The following is an 18,973-nucleotide window of genomic DNA, read 5'->3' as shown; positions in this document are numbered from 1 at the left end:
TTTAAGAGACTTTATATGTATTTCTATTATATTTCGATGATAACAAAGTAAAGTAATTTTCCTTATCTGTTAAAGTGTAACAGTTTACTATTGAGGCGTACGTTAGATTTACGATTTTCCATTTGCGTGATATCTATCTCTTGGAGGTTTTACACTCACGTATCGACAGTATATTATAGTAAATAACATGAATAGGATCTGCTTATGTAATCGAGGAAATTGAAAATTTCGAATATCATTGCTCAGCAGTATGCACATGTGTGGACATGCGTCTTGCTTCGTTTGCGCTTTAACTTCAAATTGCACTTGGCGCACGTGAATTCTATTACACGAATATTGTCACACCTTTTTTCATCATGCTTTTATATTTAAATTTTATTCTTTCCTTCATTTCTTCATAAACATGATAAACATATATGCTGTCTGTGTTTATATAAAATATAAAAATCAATATTTTGTGTGATTAAATTTTGTGTGTTAAATAAATTTATTTTATTTTACCTATAAAAGCAAAATTAGAGAAAAAAATGTCACATTTTGTAATCAGTCAAAATTTGCTTTCTTTCAAGTGCTGTTTTATGTTTCTTGTTTTTTTTTTTTTTTTTTTTTGATGCAACACGAATTAGATATTTTTATAATATCATGTTGATGTAATGTTTTATTTCATAACATTTCTTTGACAATTTTTTGCCTGAAAGATGTACATATTGAATGTCGTGCGAATTGGGAGTATATAAAAAGGTTAGAGAATTCATACATCTATTACGAATTCAATACAAATACTATTGAAAAACATGCGCACATTCTGTTCGAGATTTAAATTTATTGAGACAAAAATTCGTAAAATGAAACATTTTTTATGCGATCCTTACGTTACTAACACTATTTACATAATTCAATGAATGTTAAAGTACTGAAACGCCAAAGAGACATTTTAATCGTCCGATCAATAATACAAACAAAATTTTCTTACTATCATCGTCTAAGCGATTTGCGAGCACGTAACGTCTTTGAATAGAAAGGGCGATGTTTCTCGAATACAGCACAGATATTTAGCATTTATATACGTGACGTAACCGCGTTACCTAGCTATACGGTGCACTCTCTGATCGATAAGCGTACATCCCCGGAAGAGGAGGAAGAGGAGAAGGAGGAGGATAGGACCAAGGCGCGAGGTGAGAGAAGGTTTTTTTGTCACACGATCCGCGACAGCTTGATAGTCGCTCGTCCTATAGATAGAGAGAGTATATAGAGAGAGAAAGAGAGAAAGAGGGACATTCCGCTGGTGGTATCCTCCGCTTGGAGATTTATTGTCGATTTCGTAGAGCGCATCGCGCCATCGGCTCGTTGAGAAAATTTCGTCCGATCGAACGGACACGCCGGGCTGTCGATAAGCCACGCGATTCACCATTAATCTGCATGCGCGCGCTCGCTCGCGTGTTCCAATGAATGCGTGCGTACCTCTCGAATCCATCTCTCGAGACTCGCTCGAAGGCAACATAGTAACGCGGTGAGGTCGAGCAGCATTTATCACAAGCCGACGTGATTTCGAGAAAGATGAAAAAAGAGAGATGTTTCTTTTAAGTCTTTTTCACGACATTAAACACGTGTGTCTCTATGTTCGAGAAGAATAAAGAATGTATAAAGAAAGAACATTTTTTTATATATTTAGAAATTTATCTTTAGAAAAAATTTTTTGGAAAAAAAATTTTTTTTTTTTAATTTTCGTGCGCGAACTTGGAAATAAACTGGTGCATTATAGCTTAAGGTATATTATTTACGATTAAATTAACGAATCGTATATGTGAAACTAAAAATATTGAATTTATTTGATAGCGTAAATTTTTAGTATTGAATATTCTTAAGTAGTTCTTCCTATTAAAACTATAAATTTATTGTTTAAGATTGTAACAATTATTTATTAACTGTATCGCTTCAAGTAATTGTATCTGGAAGCTTCATCTGTAATAATGTATACGCGAGAGAAATTACTACGGACATTGCGGAAACACGATGAATTCTTTAATAGAGTCTATTCTGATTATCGCAATAATTAATTTTGTAATTTTAATTTTCGGACTTTAATTATTTACTTTCAATTATGTATATTTACTTTATTTTATAACAAAATGGATTTCATTAACATTCTTTGGTAAATCAACAGGGATCCTTTTCATCGATGCATCTATTGCAAATGATTGACAATTAAGATCTGTAACATTATTTACACAAGACGATACTTTGACATGATTCCGTTGACGCAACCTCGAAGGAATCGTTTCATAAGTCTATGATTAAATCGCGCGACCTTGTCAGCAGGGCTCCACATTGCTGACATAACGGCATATGCTCTCAATGATAGTCAGGAACGTCGTTGTGACTTAATAGCATCGATCACTGGCATGGAAACGTGCGTGTCAAGCATCCATGAGATCACTACTGTATTCATCGTCGTGTATATTTTTTCACTTGTGAAAAATAAATGTCTCTCAATTCCGGCCTTAGGCCTGGTTCCTATAATAACAGGGATATCTACTGATCTACGATCTATTTATACATGAGAAAGATTATCTGTTCGTTCTTAATCAGCTATTTTTTTCTTTTTTACGAAATGCGAAGTTTACCGTTAAACATTCCAGAATATAAAATTAATATTATCATTAATACTATAATAGATATTATAATTAAACCTTGATTAAAATGTTAAATATATTTAGCTTTTAGCATATCTCTTTTAATATTATTTTTCTTTTGAATTTATTACGCAAAGTAATTTCTGTAAAGGATAGAAAGAGGTAATTTTGTGGAAAGCAAAATTGTGACGTTTCTTGAAAAAAAGGCATAAGCAGTCACTTCTAGTCACATGCATGTGACATGACATCGCTAAACATCACAGTGTGTAACAGTACTTCGCCAATGCGTCACTCTATCATAATTATACATTCGTAATTAGAAAATTCCACTCATGCGAAAACGACATGAGAAAAAACAAAATAAGACGAGAAAGTTGGAGACGGGCGTAATTACGACGTGCCGATAATATTTCAATAAACAGATTATTTTTTCGCGGATTGAAACGATAAAGAGCAATACTCCGGCGTGAATCCTTTTCTATCTTGCCGTTGTTGATTAGCGATAATTCACGATAATTACGTATTGCAAATAAAACGCCGGCGAGATCAATCGAGGCGGAAGTTAGTTTATACCACGAGTAAGATAACGAGTAATTGCCGGCTATTAAATTAGCTAACCGCTACACCTGGCATACAACTGAAAACTTCTCTTTTTTAAATTCATTAATCTATCCAATATAGGTTTTTTTCACAGATATTTACTTATAATTACAAAATTACAACTTTTTTATTAAATATTAAATATAAAATATGGAATATACAATGTAATTTTTATATAACTTTATATAATTTTAATATATATTGTGATTTAATGTAATTTCATTTAATTTTAACGCTAGGTTGCATTTTAATTTAATCTTTTTTAATATTTATGGTTGCTACATAGTATAGATTGAATAGTATGGATTGGATTAATCACATTTTTTTTTATATCATATGTATTGAAAAAGTTCATGAAAATAGTAAAAAAAATATATATATAATAGTAAAAGTATATAATAACAAGAGAAAAAAGTTTATTACAATTTTTGTGTACAATTTTTCCAAACGAATCATATGGTCCAATAAATTTGCAATGAAAAAATTATGCTCCATACGAGAAAACATGTAAAATTTTTATAAAATTAACTATCTATACAAAATATCATAAATAATAAATAATATATAATAAATGTATTTAAAACAAATGATTATGTTTTCAGATCCTGTGATATCGAATAATATGATTCTATATTAAATAGAAGATTAAGTAGAAAAATAATTTATAATACTGGCGGTTAGGTATTCCTTTAGTTCCTTTCACAGCACTTTTTATCATGTTTTATCATGTGCGTCGGATAACCCTGAAGAAAACAAGTATCAGTTCATTTTTAATTCATGTCGAGGTCTCGCTTGTGCAATGGAAATCGTGTAAACGTTTCTTTGAAATAATTTTTTAACTGGCTGTCCCAACGCGATTAAATATTGATAATTATGTCTGCGCGGCTATGATGCGTGACTACATACCGAAATTTCATAGTACCTGTTAATTAACAATCATTAAATTTGCATAATGCTCATAGTATTTTCAATTGATCTCCATTTACGATAACGTAATTAAAGTGCTCCCTATAAATTCCTGAGCGACTATCAATACGGCCACGTTTAATTATATGCGATTATGTGGGACTTTTGCGTGATCGTAGAGATTATTAAATTTTTCCAAAGTAAAAATTTAACCCTGATGACCAAATGTGTTATTGTTATCGTATATCAAGTTCACAATATTAAATTAAAGAAAATAATAGAAAGATATAAAGTATACAAAAAAATCATACATTTGATAGTAAAAAGAAGATTTGCACATAAGAACCTTGTTGTTATAATTATTTCGAGAGAACATTTTATATTTTTCCCTAATCAATTGTAGGCCTAGTTTACGAAGCTCAATAGCACGCGTATCATCATGTCAGAGAATTCTGACGTACTTACCTGTTTGTCAAGATGCCGTTAACTGTCTCTTCCTACAAGCTCGCTGCTAACAAGTCTCATTCGTGAACACGTAATGTGCAGTTCGTGTACTCTTCTTTCTTTCTCTCAGTCACTCTCGTTTACGGCACATCCCAGGTGCTAGACGGCTTCTTCCGTGGCAAATTAAGCCACAATGTTCCAAACTCTCTCTCTCTCTCTCTCTCTCTCTCTCTCTCTCTCTCTCTCTCTCTCTCTCTCTCTCTCTCTCTCTCTCTCTCTCTCTCTCTCTCTCTCTCTCTCTTTCTCTCTCTCTGAAAATTTCGAACTGATACCAGTGGCACTGAACACGAATCTAGTCGACTTCAAGGTGGTCCCCACCGCCCAGTCTTAACGGCAATCCAATTTGCAACGATCGATGCTACTGCAACTGGAAGCGCGTCGACCAGTCACGCCGAAGAATCTCGCAATCTTCCTCGGGGTGGTGAGTTCCGGTCGATCTGTTTCCGGAGAAGTTAACCGATTGAATAGACCCGATGTGAACGATCGATCACACGGTTAAAGAGCGGCAATATGGCGGGCGAAGTGTTGGTTCCGGCTGAAGTGTCGATACCGTTGATACTTGTGAAACCCTCGGGAGATTCGTTATTTCGATTACTTTGGTTTTGTCAAAACATCGAAATCGATAAAACGAGAAGAAGAACCTTTAAAGGAAGTGCAATAAATTAATCGCGATCGCCCCCTCGAGTCGAGCTTTCAATCCCATCCTCGGAGAAGGAAAGAATCTTTCACCATCCTTCCGCGAGAAAAATACAAGATGAACGATCGTTGATCATCAGCGGAAAACTTTTGTGCCGCGTCTTTAATCGCGCGCGTCTCTCGCCGATTATACAATACTCACGATACTCAAGTATGAAAAATGCGTTCGCCACTCCTGGTCGATCGCGGCCGCGCGTTTTTCACTGTCGTCGGCCGAGGTGTCACTGCTTCGATGTGCATCCTCGCGATTTATAAAGCCTCGCGTCTCTCGTCTCCGACGGTTCTTTGCACGCCGCGTGTGTGTCAGTCTGGCTGTCGTTATTATTCCCCTGCCAAGTGGCCGTTTCTCCCTCCATTGCGAGCCGTTACCACCCACCGTCACATCGTATATGCGTGTAAAGTCTAAAGCCTAAAGTCTAAAATCGGAATTGACATAATTTTGCAGCCTATCATTATTTTAGTTCACGTAGACTTTTTTTATGGTCTGAGAAATATATATATATAAATTTCGAAATGATTTTTTTGATGATGAAGCTATGAATGAAATCGCGGATGTTTTACTCACGATGAGTAAATGTGAATAAATTATGAATAAATTTATGGCAAAACTTATAACATAAAAAAATAGGATAATATCCCTTTTTATAATATTAACTTTAAATTTGCTCTGAATTTATCTTTATTAACATTTTTACTATAATATTTATATATAATATTTATATATTAACATATATTATTAATGTATAAATTCTAATTTTTATATTTTTAATATATATTGAATAAAGATTAGGTCATTCCGAATATTAAATAAAAATATATAAAAGTGTATCTATTGCATTACTTGAAGAATAGCTGTTGAAATGTCAGGAATTTTGACTCGTATAATTCAGGCTGAACAAACGAGTACATGTCAAAATGATTGACGCGCTACTAGAATTATGGGCTTTTATTTCAGGAATCGATGCCTCTGACGCTGGTTAACCCTAATTGAAGTTAACTGAATTCGTTCTCTCTCTGAATGATTGTATCATGACACGAATAGAAAGATATGGTACGCTGAGATTAAAGTTAATCAACATCGCGGGAATTGACAATAAAGAAACCCGTATAATGAAACGTTGATGAAGGAAAAGATATATAATATGTGACATTTCTAAACATTTCTTTTTTATTTATACATTTATAAAATAATAACAAATAATTAAAGAAAATATTTAATATTATTGAAAATCCTATTGTAATAATTTTTTTATCGACATCTTTCTTCTATCCTAAATTGATGTCTCTCTTATTGTATATTTTTTATATTAATACTCTTTCTTAATTGCTGTAAAATTAATTAATTTTAAATCTAAAATTTAATTATCTATTGTTGGAATTAATCTTATTTGCGTAGGACAACAAGAGTTTCCGTATTCATATACTTATGAGCGGAAAATTCCTAGAAAGAATAAATCCTCTTAGAATGAAGTTAATGTGCGTTGTTTGGATTATCTTTGCACGCCAAGGGCTAGCAAGAGATTTTTCCCATGAACTTGGGAGCTTCTTATCTCAAGCGTGAAAAAAAATGATGACAAAAGTTTCAAACAAGATGGTTTATTTTAACTTCTTCTTCTTTCTACAATCTCGTTAACGCGTTATAGAGTAATGCGCTCAATGGCCTAATTTTATGATAAAATTTTTATCAAAATAAATAAATTTTCAAAATGTGTATAAAAGTTTGTATATAAAAATTAATATGTTTTTGGATATTTTGATTATGTTTATGATTTTAACGTTTTACTTACTGTAATAATTTATTTATTATAAATAGAAACACAAAAGAGAAAATTAGCTTTTCAAAAGAATCGAGAATACATGGGATATACATGTAATTACAAATTTTGCAATTTAATTTTAATTAGTTTTATGACACTTCCAGTGTTTTAATTTTTTATTACTAAATTTAACACAAACGATTATTAATTTCGTCGCTTTGTCACATTTCTCTCTCTGTAGTTAATGAATTTAATTCTGTTGGACTACAGTCATAGTTAATTCGCTCCATACAAATACAGTCTAGTCCTCATTCAGCTACTATTCAACATTTACTTTAAACGGGTTTCTTCTCAAGCAAATATAACCTGGAGCTAGACTATTGTATATTTCATTCTAAATGTGCAGTGAGGATACAGTTAACTTTCCGTAGATGACAATCTAATTTTTATCATCCGCTGGCAGAATTAAACATATTGAATGTTCGTTTGTGCGCTTGAAAATGCTTATCTTCGCCCCGGACTGAAGAAATTCGTTGCTGCCTCACAACTTCCTCTCGTGCGTCATTTTGCGTGGGAAAACCTTGTGATAACCGATAATAGTCTGCCGAATGTCTGCTGCGAATTGCTCTGCATCGATTATCAGCAGTGGGCAAACTGCGTATATTACATTTATTTCAAAAATATTTTTAATTATAACTATAAAATTATATTTCATAGATTGTACCGTTTATTATCTTGAAAAAATTTAAAAAATTTATTGTTAACTTGCATATTATGTTTACATGACTTTTTCCTTTTTCTATGATCTTGTTTTTTAGTCTTGTCTATGTGAATCTTATATTCTTCGTTTATGTTTATATTATATTTGTAATACAAATCTTTTATTCCTCTGATCTTTTATACACATCTTTTGCCACAGCTTTTACTCCAGCACGTAATTGCCAGTAATTATAAAGTCGGGCAACTTTTTTCACTCCGCTTTTCTGACGTCTCCTTCGCCGCCACGAGGAAGCCCGCCGTATTCGTTATCGTTCTTCCGTCTCTCCCAGCCGAGGTTTACTGTGGTTCTCTGTTTCGCGACGACGAGACAGTTTCGGAGCATGAAAAGATAGCGTTTCGGTAGGTGCGTATATATACGGCCTGGCGCGTTTCAGCGCGAACAATGACGCGATAATGCATCCAGATACCACCGACTGAATTCATGCGCGCTAACGTCGTCTCAGATGTGGAGGCGAAACGTTAACGTAACGCGAGCACGTCGACACGTTAAATTTGCACGTGCGAATGCATCTGTGCGCGGTCGCATGTGTGCGTGCGTTAACGATCGCGCCAAGTTCGTTGATGAAAATGAAATGCGCGAGTGGTCGGTTTGCGCAAATTAATTAATTAAACCATTTGTTCACCATTTGTTTGAAATAATTAACGGATTGTTTTAACATTAGCGAACAGCGTGATGTTAACATAAATTGACTATTTATTATCTAGTGATCAAAAAAATTTGCGAGATTACAGATATCATATCAAATTTATAAAAAATGTTTCTGTCACATTTTACAATGTTATTGACTTTCCAATATTATTATCGATATGATTTTTTTACATATTACAATTGTTTTAAATTTTTATCTAGAATCAATCTGATTGATTCTATAAACCTTTGTAAGTCAAAATCATAAATTTTATTTATTTGGTAACAATTTAATAACAATACACCATTTTTTTTTAAATTATTTACATTGATAATTTGTTTGAATTGAGAATTCTATATGTTAAGAATCGACGGAATCGAAGTTCGTTGGAAGTTCGTAATCTTCACGCATGATTCACGATCTCTTCCATCTACGAATTCATCACTCACTGGGAAAAAACGCGATACTCTCCTTCCTCTCACTCTAAATAATCTCGTTATCTCGTCGAACTTCGAATTAATTCCGCAATTCCGCGGGTGCGGATCGGCCGTGGTCGAATTAATCTTCACCAGTGAAAATAACGAGTTCGATATTGTTGCGGTCGCCGCTGCATCTGGCTTGTCGATACGCGAGAGAGCTGCGACGGACGTGTACACGTCCGCCTTTTTATTTCCAATCGAGAATGCGAATTGCAACCGCACCAGATTTTCGCCGATCCTCTTCTTGCGTATTAATGCGATAAGCATCTGATCGTAAATCAATTTGGTTTTCAAATTCGGCCAGTCAATTTATCTTTTAATTTTCTTATATAGCATATGTACCAGATGTACCAAGTCAACAGATTTATATACGTAAAATTAATAATATTAAATTTCATGTTTTGGAGGACTGTTTCGAAAATGGCGGTTCGATTACGCATGTATTACAGAATTTGGTTTAAAAGTCCAGAACACAATGCTATGTTAAATTCTGCGGAAACCTAAATTTGTCCGTATACATTTTAATCTATATTTAATATTTAATTTCAAAATTATTATTAATTCATGATATTTGCTGTCGATAATGGATGTTGCGGATAATGATATTGAATATCAAACGTGAAATAAGTGTGAATCAATAAAAGATTAGATATTAGAGAATTAAAACTAAATTTGCACTTTGCGATATATTTGTGTTCCGCAATATTGACTTAAAAATTAATAAATTTTTTTATCAATTCGCAAATGTGCTTTTTTTAATAAAACTTATTACATTTTAAAATTAACCGATATTGTTAAAAATCCAGATCCACAATTTTTACCTCTAAAACTCTAATCAACTCTTTTTTACAAAATATATAATTTTGTTAAATGATAATATGTTAATGATTATTATGCCAGTCTGTTTCCTTTTTTTAAAACTATTTATATCTTAATTGATAGAGTCACCTTAAACAATCTCACAGAATAGCGATGCTTGTGGCATTCTGTATGTGGCTTTGATCTTGATAGAGCAGCGTTCGAACGGACTAGCTAAACTCGATAGCCATTGATTATTCATAAATTTACATCGTGTAATCCCGACCTCGGTTTGCAATTGCAGAGATTAGGTACAAGGGTACGCCATGCAAACATGGGTGGCAAAAGAGCTTGGAATGATAGAGACGAACTCGATTGACATGCACTGCGCACTAAGCAATACAAAATGATGTGTCTACAAAACGTAAATGCTTATCTTAACAAAAGACAATTCGTCAATAATTTTATAATCAATTACGATTGCGTTTAAATATGTTTTGATTACTGTTTTGTATTAAAAATTAGATTTATATTAGTATATAGATAATATATAGATATATATTAGTATATAGATAAAGACGACTTTAAACTATAATTAAAAGATACTATATTATTTAGAAATTTTATTAAAAATCCAAGGAGAAAGGAAATACCGGCAAGATATTGGGCCAATATCAGTTTTGAGTATTGAATACTGACGATACGATATATACCACTACTGGCGCAGCACTGTTGGAATATTAATAGCTTTACAATCGATAAATGAAACAATATCTAATGTTGTTATATTAGGAAACATTTTAATAAATAACAATTGTATTGTATTGTATATAATAAAATTCTGGTATTATTATTATTGTATTTCCATTTTCTTTTTATGATTCATCCTACATAATTACAAATTAAACATAATTCAATAATAATAAAAATATAAAGATATAATTCGGCATTAGAGAAATATGAACTTACAGACAAAAAGTCCTTACAATGCAATACATTATCAGAATAAAAATAATTAAATAAAAAAAGAATAGAAAATGTATTTTAAACAAATAAAATTTTGTTATATGTTCAATTTTCTCAGTGTCATACTTTGTATTCCAATGTGTATTTGAATTATTCCTTAATTGTAATATGGATTTTGTTATAACATCTGAAAAAATAATAGTAGACTTATTAGATTTTGGATTTTTGATATTATAAACAAGAAAACGTGTAATGGGAACTTTTTCCAATACGTTACGTCTACGTTAAAATAAAAATATTTGCTAATACAACATGAATAATTGATAAAACAATAAAATTTGTTGCAAATATTTTTTTTACTTTAATAATCAATAAATTATTATATATCAATAATTATTACATATCAAATGATTTAACTAACTTTAAGCATGAGCGTAAGTTTAATATGGTTTGTAAGATTTTTTATTATGTGTTTTCTTCCTTTTCATTACAAAAATTTTAATTATATCCAATTTATGACATATATTATGTATGATTATATTATTACATATTATTTATTTTAAAATGTTTCAAATTTTGATATAAATTTTATATGAATAAAATAATCAAATAATAAAATAATTACAAGTGATTAGTTATTAATTTTTAAACAATAAAAATGTAATTCTACTTTATTAATGTTTTTATTTTGATAAGTTGAATAAAATAAGATAGTTGAATAAAACTGTTCAATAAATGTATATTGAACTGTTTACGTAATTAACCAAAAGAAAATTAATCCTAAAGGCGAATAATTATGTAAATTTTACTCTTTTGATTTTAATCTTTTGATATTTCTTGATATTAATACATAATATGTTTATAATAATTTATTATACTGAGCCACTTTTCTTTGTTAAATTAAAGCTATATATCTTCATATTACGATTACATATTATATTTGGCATACATGAACCTATTTTCTTATGCAGTTATTGTAAGGGCAATGATCAAAAATATTTTTTATCTTTCTACAAAGCATTATATACTTTCTTTTTAAGAAACTTAACTAAAACAAATTTGTTTTATTTTGATGTACACAAATGCAATCAATATCACGATGAAATAAATAATTATATTTTATCATTAAATAAAAAAATAGACGAATTTTTATCCAATAATTTATTTTTTACATGAGATAAAAGGGAAATTCTAAAGAAGATTATTAAGATATACGATTGATCAAATTATTTATCGTAAACAAAAAAAATCAAAACGGGAAATAATAGGATTAGGAAACAGATAATAATTACATAATGTTATAATATACAAAAACGGGAAACTATTGTATTAAAATTTATTAAGAAACAACATATTATAATCATCAAAATTAATATAATGAATATAATTTAAGATTTGTACAGCAATTATTAAATTTAGACAGTTTTAAATGCAATTTAGACAGTTTTATAGCAATTGTAAAAAAATAATATTAAATACTAACAAAAAGCGGAAAGAACATTAAAAGAATACATAATATGTATAATAATGAATGTAAAATAAATTATTATAAATAATCCAGAATAAATTATTATTTATTCTGGACTCAACAATTAAATAATTATTGATATCGAACATATTTATCTTATCAAATTTAGTGTTCATTAGTGTTCATTTAATGTTCATAGTGTCCTTGTTTTCTATAAGATAGACAATATATGAGTGATGGATTCTGATCTGTCAAAAACATAGTTCTTATTTGTAATTGACTAATATTAATAAACATTTCACAGATTGGCAGAGTCGAAACTCAAAATTATTGATTCTTCTGCTTAGTTAAATCTAGTGGATCGCAATTTGTTAACAGGTTTTATTTACTTGACAATGGTGGAATGTACGTGAAAAGAAAAAAAGGGATAATAAATATGTAAAATATAGATTTAATAAAATTAGATTTTAAATAGCGCTCAAAAAGAAATGATTAGCAGATCATATATACTCATACATACATACATCTATAAATGTAAAGATATGTATACATACATATTTACATTTATTTCGTATAACTCGTTACAAAGATAATTGAGACAGGTTTACGCAATAACATAATTATGGTCGTATTATAATGCAACATTAAAAAATACATTTATTGTATTACACTTTTATACTAACACAATATTAAAATACCATTTTTTATTTTCTCATCAACTAAAGTCGTTTTTGATATAAGAATTTTGTTATTCATTAATCGCTTTTAATTATGAATACGTATTCTTAATTTGAAGAAAACATATACTTGATTTATATTACAAACACAATCTGAAATTTTTATTCTCTCTATTTATTTTCAATATGTTGAATACATACTTCATTATAAGTGAATTTTAAATCTTAAATTTATGTAGTTATAATTATAACAAAATTGCATTATTGACGTTTTAAAGCTGGTCACTTATTTAAAAAAGATTTATACAATAATTTATTAAATATAATTTAATATTGACTAAACTTAAGACGTTTTATTTCCATTATTTCATTGTCTTTGATAATAAAACTAAACGTTACTCACAATAGATAAGTAATACAAATGTCGAAATATAATATATTCGAAATTATAATAATGTAAGGTTTACTTTAAATACATGAACAATTACATATTTATACAATAACAATAAATATATATTTATAATTATAAAGTATAATATAAAATTATAATTTAAACGTAATTATAAATAAATATATATATATTTATTATTACAAATTACATGTATTTTTTATTATATATTTGTATGCGCACGCGCGCATAAATATACATAAGATATTAGATAGTATACAATTGAAAATAAATAAGAAAATATAATGTTAAAATATAGAAAATATAATGTTATTTCATTAATAACAATTTTATTAAATAATAATCAAATTATAGAATTAAATTCTAGTATCGTTAGCATTGTATTTCTTTCTAATTTTATTTTTATGATTTATTCATCTAATTACAAATTAATTACATGAACTAAATAATGAGGGAAATATAAATTAGTATTAGAAAAAAAAATGAACTTATCTAAGGAAAGAATGAAAAAGAAATATTAGAATATTGACTACTATTATAATAGAAGTAATTAGATCTAAGATGTATAAGAATATTTCACACAAAGAAAAACTGTTACGATATTTTTATTCTCCTAAACATTGTACGTTGTACTGTAGTCTGTATTTGATCCTAATTTTAATATCCACTTTGATACATAAACTGAAAAAAAAGAATCGCAAAATTAAAAGGACTTCTAATAGCCGATCGCACTTTGAATTATTAACGTTATAAATAAGGAAATATCTAATGACTTCTCAAAATATATTAAAATGAAAACATTGCTAATATATATATATATAATAAAATATTCTATTGATAAGACAATTTTATTGCAAATATTCCTTTTATTTTAATGATCAACAAACTTACTATGTATCTACATTTTGGGTTTAATTATGACTGTGATTTTAAAAGTTGCAAAACTTTTTATTATGTGTTTTCTTCCTGTAGATTACAAAATCTTCAATTACATCCAATTTATAATTGATATACATATAATATATTATAATTGATATACATATTTGTTATTTTAGAGTATTTTAATTTTTTTTATAAAGCAAGATTAATTAGAAATAAAATAAACAAGCAATAAAATATAAATTAATTTTTAAAGAATAAGGATTTGGTTTTATTTTATTCATTTTTTTTAATTTGTCATTATGTTAAATAAAATATAAGAACTATTTAACATGAAATTCATGAATCATGCTCATATCAATTAAACAGAAAAGAATTAAACTTAAGGACAAATAATTATGCAATTTGAAAATGTATTGGTAAGTTATGTACTTTGAATTTTTCAATATTTTTTAACATGTTGAATTACAATATGTTTATAATAATTTATTGTACCGTGTTTCTTCATATAAAAATAAGGACTATATCTTTAGTGATTATGTGGCTATATATTATAATATTTGAGATATATACAAACTATTTATTTTCTTTATGTAATGTAAATTGTCTTACCGGTTATTAAAATTGTGCGAAGTTGAGACACTGTTCTCTGGAACGACCCTCGACTGAGAATCCGATGGGTGATAGAGTTACTGGAATTCTTAGAGACAGATTGCAGTAGTTTAATGAGTCAACGTTTACAATGAGATGTTAACGATAGTCAACGTTTACAGAATGTAGAGTCCGATGGTTGCGTACACTTTGAGAAAATAGAGTAACTGTCCGCCAGTCAGCTTGCACGCACTTGTTTACGCGGTTCGCACGAATTGCGTGATCACATGGTGAGAGAATGTTCGCAAGCTCTTGCACATTGATTGAACTTAACAAATGAATACGTGCTGCTTCGTCAATCTGAGATACGCGCACTTGTCACTGAGAATTCGCTCTTTGAGAACGCACACATATAAATATTATCGAGTTTGAAGATACTTGAATCACTGTATGACGATAGAGAATGTCACACGTTACTTTAAATCGAGTAGGATTCAGGATTTGAACGCGGCTGTGAAACCAAGAGTTCGCCACAATTCAGAATGCTTCGCTGAGAAGTCTCTCTCGCAACAAGAACTAACGTTATCACGAGACGAGTAAGACTCACAAGTTTAAATTACGACACGAGCTTCACTAAAGAATACGACAAGAGCGATAGAGAACGACAAGAGCATTTATATGACGACAAGAGCATGGTTTACTTTCTATGAGCAGAGATCATGGTCGACTGACTGAGAATCTTAATAACGAGAGCTTTGCGAGGAACTTGCAGAATTATCCGATCGATTTCGTTCTATCGGTGATTAACACAACGAATCATGTGATTTTCGGCCAATCGATAGCCTACATATACGTTTCGTCAATTGCGAAACAACGCCGCCCTTGAAAGGTGGCCAATAAGCATAATTCCGCGTGGTAAGTCGACGGGCGCCATAGATCGGATGATTTAGGATAATCGATCACCGCGGATTGTCATGCGCGCTTCGCATGTTCCGCTTGAATTGATTTCATCTATTTAGATAATGGTCGCATACACGCGAAAAGGAAAGCAGAGATAATAAATATGAAAAACATAAGTTCGATTATAAATTGTAGATTGATGATAATAAAATCATATCTTAACTCTGGGCGTCAAAGCTTCTTCAAAGCAAAATAATTAACAAATATGCTATATACGAGCGTAACTTTTATTAAATACATAGGATCGATTGTCTTTGCTATTAACAACGTAACAACGCACAGTTCTGGAGCAGGTACTTGTATTTGCTGCGAGGATTCTCGTTGCAGTCGCAAAATGCACCGACCCGAAACACTACGGCACGAAAGCAATCCACGGAATTTAATTAAACCCTGTGCTTTTTTTTCGATCACGAACGCGCATGCGTCTGCGTGCCGACCAAGTGAATATATATCACGAAGATTTCTAGCCTCAAAGGCATGATGAACTTAGCTCCAGAAAACGCGAACTTTAAGCGGAGTAAACCTAATAATGGATTTCACTTAATTAAACCATGCTTCTTAATTAAGTTCATTCTTAATCGTTGAGAATTAAAGTATTGCTATATGTTAAGATGATTATGATTACGAAGACATTCATTCTTATTAAAGTTCACATTATAAATTCAGTAATAAAGAAATAATATGCATTTCATATATAATAATTTATACATGATGCATTTATATACATATAAAAGTGAATTACTGTAACAATTACTTTGTATCAATTTTATATATATATTAATTTGGTTTGAATTGTTAATGATATATACATATATTATATATGTATATAAATTGTTATATATATAATTATATATATATATATATATATATATATATATATATAATTATGCTGCTCTTATTTATTATTATGATTAAGTATTATTATGATTAAGATTAACAATTATGTCATTACATAATTCATTCCATACAATTCATTCCATAAATATTTATTTCAACCAAATATCAACTAAATTATACAATAATTACAAATTATAGATATAATTAATTCGAAAACATATATAAATTTTAATTTATTCTTTATGCATTGTATTAATTAATTTACTCTTAAAAGGTTTAGTGAAATTTATTGAATGACATAAAATAATAAATGCAATAATAAATTTATGATCCGCGTTGTATTTTTGTCTTGTCGACATAACGCCATTTGAATAAATTTCCCTGGAAACTGTTGCGATAATAATTTACAAGACCCGGCTGTTGTATTATGGAAATAAACAGATTGATCACGTTTACTTTCATAAGGGTTTTTTTCATGACGTCATTCTTCTGAGTATATAAGATCACCAGATCATTCTTTTACGAGAAAATTGAAAAGAAGTACATTTCGCGAATACGCATAATTATTATGTTATAGTGTATTATAGTATATTTTTAAACAATATCAAAATTTAAGTCAATTACATTAGATCTCAATTTTATTTTTATCTTATGAAGTCATGAAAATAATATTATTTAATAGTAAAAATTTGTATGACTTTAAAGAAAAGTAATATTAATTGTATTTAAATTGCAATTATATTAATTTCTTTTTAACATTTATTTTATATTTGTATTTTGTATTTATTTTGTTTTTTATTTTGTATTTTGTATTTTGTATTTTGTACTTTATAAATTTTTTTATTATACAGTTAATGATTACGATATATTTTTTATTATACAATTTATTATAGGGGAGAAATAATTCGGACTTCTGCTAATCATGTTGTTTCCTTGAAATTAAATAAAACGCAAATCATGATTTTCAAGAATCAGATAATACTGATCTTTCATTTTCTTCCTCTTAGATTTTTTTTGTTGAATTAAGATGGAATTTACTGCCTGATAAAATCTATTATAACTGATACATCACTATGTGACTAATGATCATGAATATCAATATCATTCTTTTTACGTTGCATCAAATATTAGTCTGTGATTATATCATTGGATATAATACAACTTATTAAAATTTTTCTTCTCTTCCGATTTTATTATTTTATAATAAATTTTATTTTTTATAATAAGTATAACACATGTAAATAAATAACATTATTTTAACACTATTGCAGTGCACATGACAAATTTTTAACGTAACATTACACACATAAAAACTGATATAATAAAATATATACTGTTAATGTATAATAAAAAAGAATAAATTATTTTAAAAAATAGATATATAATATAAAATAATTTAATAGAGACTTTTCATCGCAATATATCCCCTTAATATTTACATTACGCACAAATGGTTAATCAAATCGGACAAATTTGCAAGGCATTTATGTTTTCTCCGTATGCACACACACGCATATATATTATAATTATGCTTACAGAATTTACGGTACGCATGTTACATGTGGTGAGTCCAGTGTTAACCAAAATTGTCACGATATAAGCCACGATAAAATTGCCACGATATTGCCACGATATGCTTGCAAGACGAGCCTTGCGCGACTCTCTAGGTCTGGTGAAATATTCTGCGGTTATAATTAGACGATAAATTCTATCGTATTGTATGCCGCCCTTACACATTCCATCGGACACGTTTACCACACTCACCGATGTAAACTATGGCTCTCTTCGCGAAACGCCCCATTGTTCCGCATGAACGAATAAAATACTCCCGTTTGCCTCTATTTTAAAGTATAATATCTGTCGAAATGATTTTGTTTACGTATTAACATTTTTATATGTCTCGCCGGCGCGTGTAACTTATTTCATTTTGTTCGTTTACGTGAAAACGAATTTTAATTAAAACAGCGGTTTTTAACAAAACTGTGTTCTAGCATCGTAATTACCATGTCCGGTTTGGCAAAGAAGTTATTTTCTCTACCCTTTGGTAAACGTGAATGTCCTTGTGCCTGATAAATTACTATAATTTTTACGGTTGCCAGAGGCGTGTGTTCTCATAAAGTGGCTCAAAGCGACGATAAACATGGAAAAAAAACGTATCCTCTCTTCTCTCTCCTTTTCTTCATTATGCAGCTTGCGTAGTTGCATGATTGTATTGCAAATATATATGAAAGTGGAACACCTAGATCTAAATCGATCTCTTTTTAATAAATGTCTCTTCAAATTCGTATAAGAATAAGACCTCGAGCAAAGAATTGCCGAGAACTGTAAGCTGTAATAACTAAGAGAACGGCAAACGCCAACGAAACAGGTTTTTAATTATAATGATTCGACATAAAAACACATG

The 18,973-nt window shown here is 29.6% G+C and overlaps 2 protein-coding genes and 1 long non-coding RNA gene across 6 annotated transcripts in view; 1 reads left to right on the top strand and 2 right to left on the bottom strand.

Moving 5' to 3' along the window:
* Nucleotides 1–5,643, bottom strand: part of LOC105431953 (uncharacterized) — a 40,268-nt gene extending 34,625 nt beyond the window's left edge. The window contains exons 1-2 of one of the 3 annotated variants that reach the window (XM_089077461.1): nt 5,482–5,643; nt 4,605–5,080 (exon numbers count right to left, since the gene is read on the bottom strand). The gene's annotated coding sequence lies outside the window, so the exon portion shown is untranslated. The remainder of the gene's footprint in view (nt 1–4,604; nt 5,081–5,481) is intronic. The other 2 variants (XM_089077467.1, XM_011646489.2) reach the window with 2 other exon arrangements.
* Nucleotides 1–18,973, top strand: part of LOC105431954 (uncharacterized) — a 94,346-nt gene that overhangs the window by 47,165 nt on the left and 28,208 nt on the right. The window lies entirely within an intron of this gene.
* On the bottom strand, nt 12,071–15,916 carry LOC148938252 (uncharacterized). Its single transcript, XR_016139983.1, has 2 exons — nt 14,794–15,916; nt 12,071–13,983 (listed from the first exon to the last, which is right to left on the bottom strand). It is a non-coding gene; the product is annotated as an uncharacterized LOC148938252 (long non-coding RNA).

This window comes from Pogonomyrmex barbatus, unplaced genomic scaffold, assembly GCF_055798465.1.
Source record: "Pogonomyrmex barbatus isolate J1 unplaced genomic scaffold, ASM5579846v1 scaffold1, whole genome shotgun sequence".
Taxonomy (NCBI): Eukaryota; Metazoa; Arthropoda; class Insecta; order Hymenoptera; family Formicidae; genus Pogonomyrmex; species Pogonomyrmex barbatus.
Note: the sequence above shows the minus strand (reverse complement) of the source record. Positions and strands in the feature narration are given on the sequence as shown.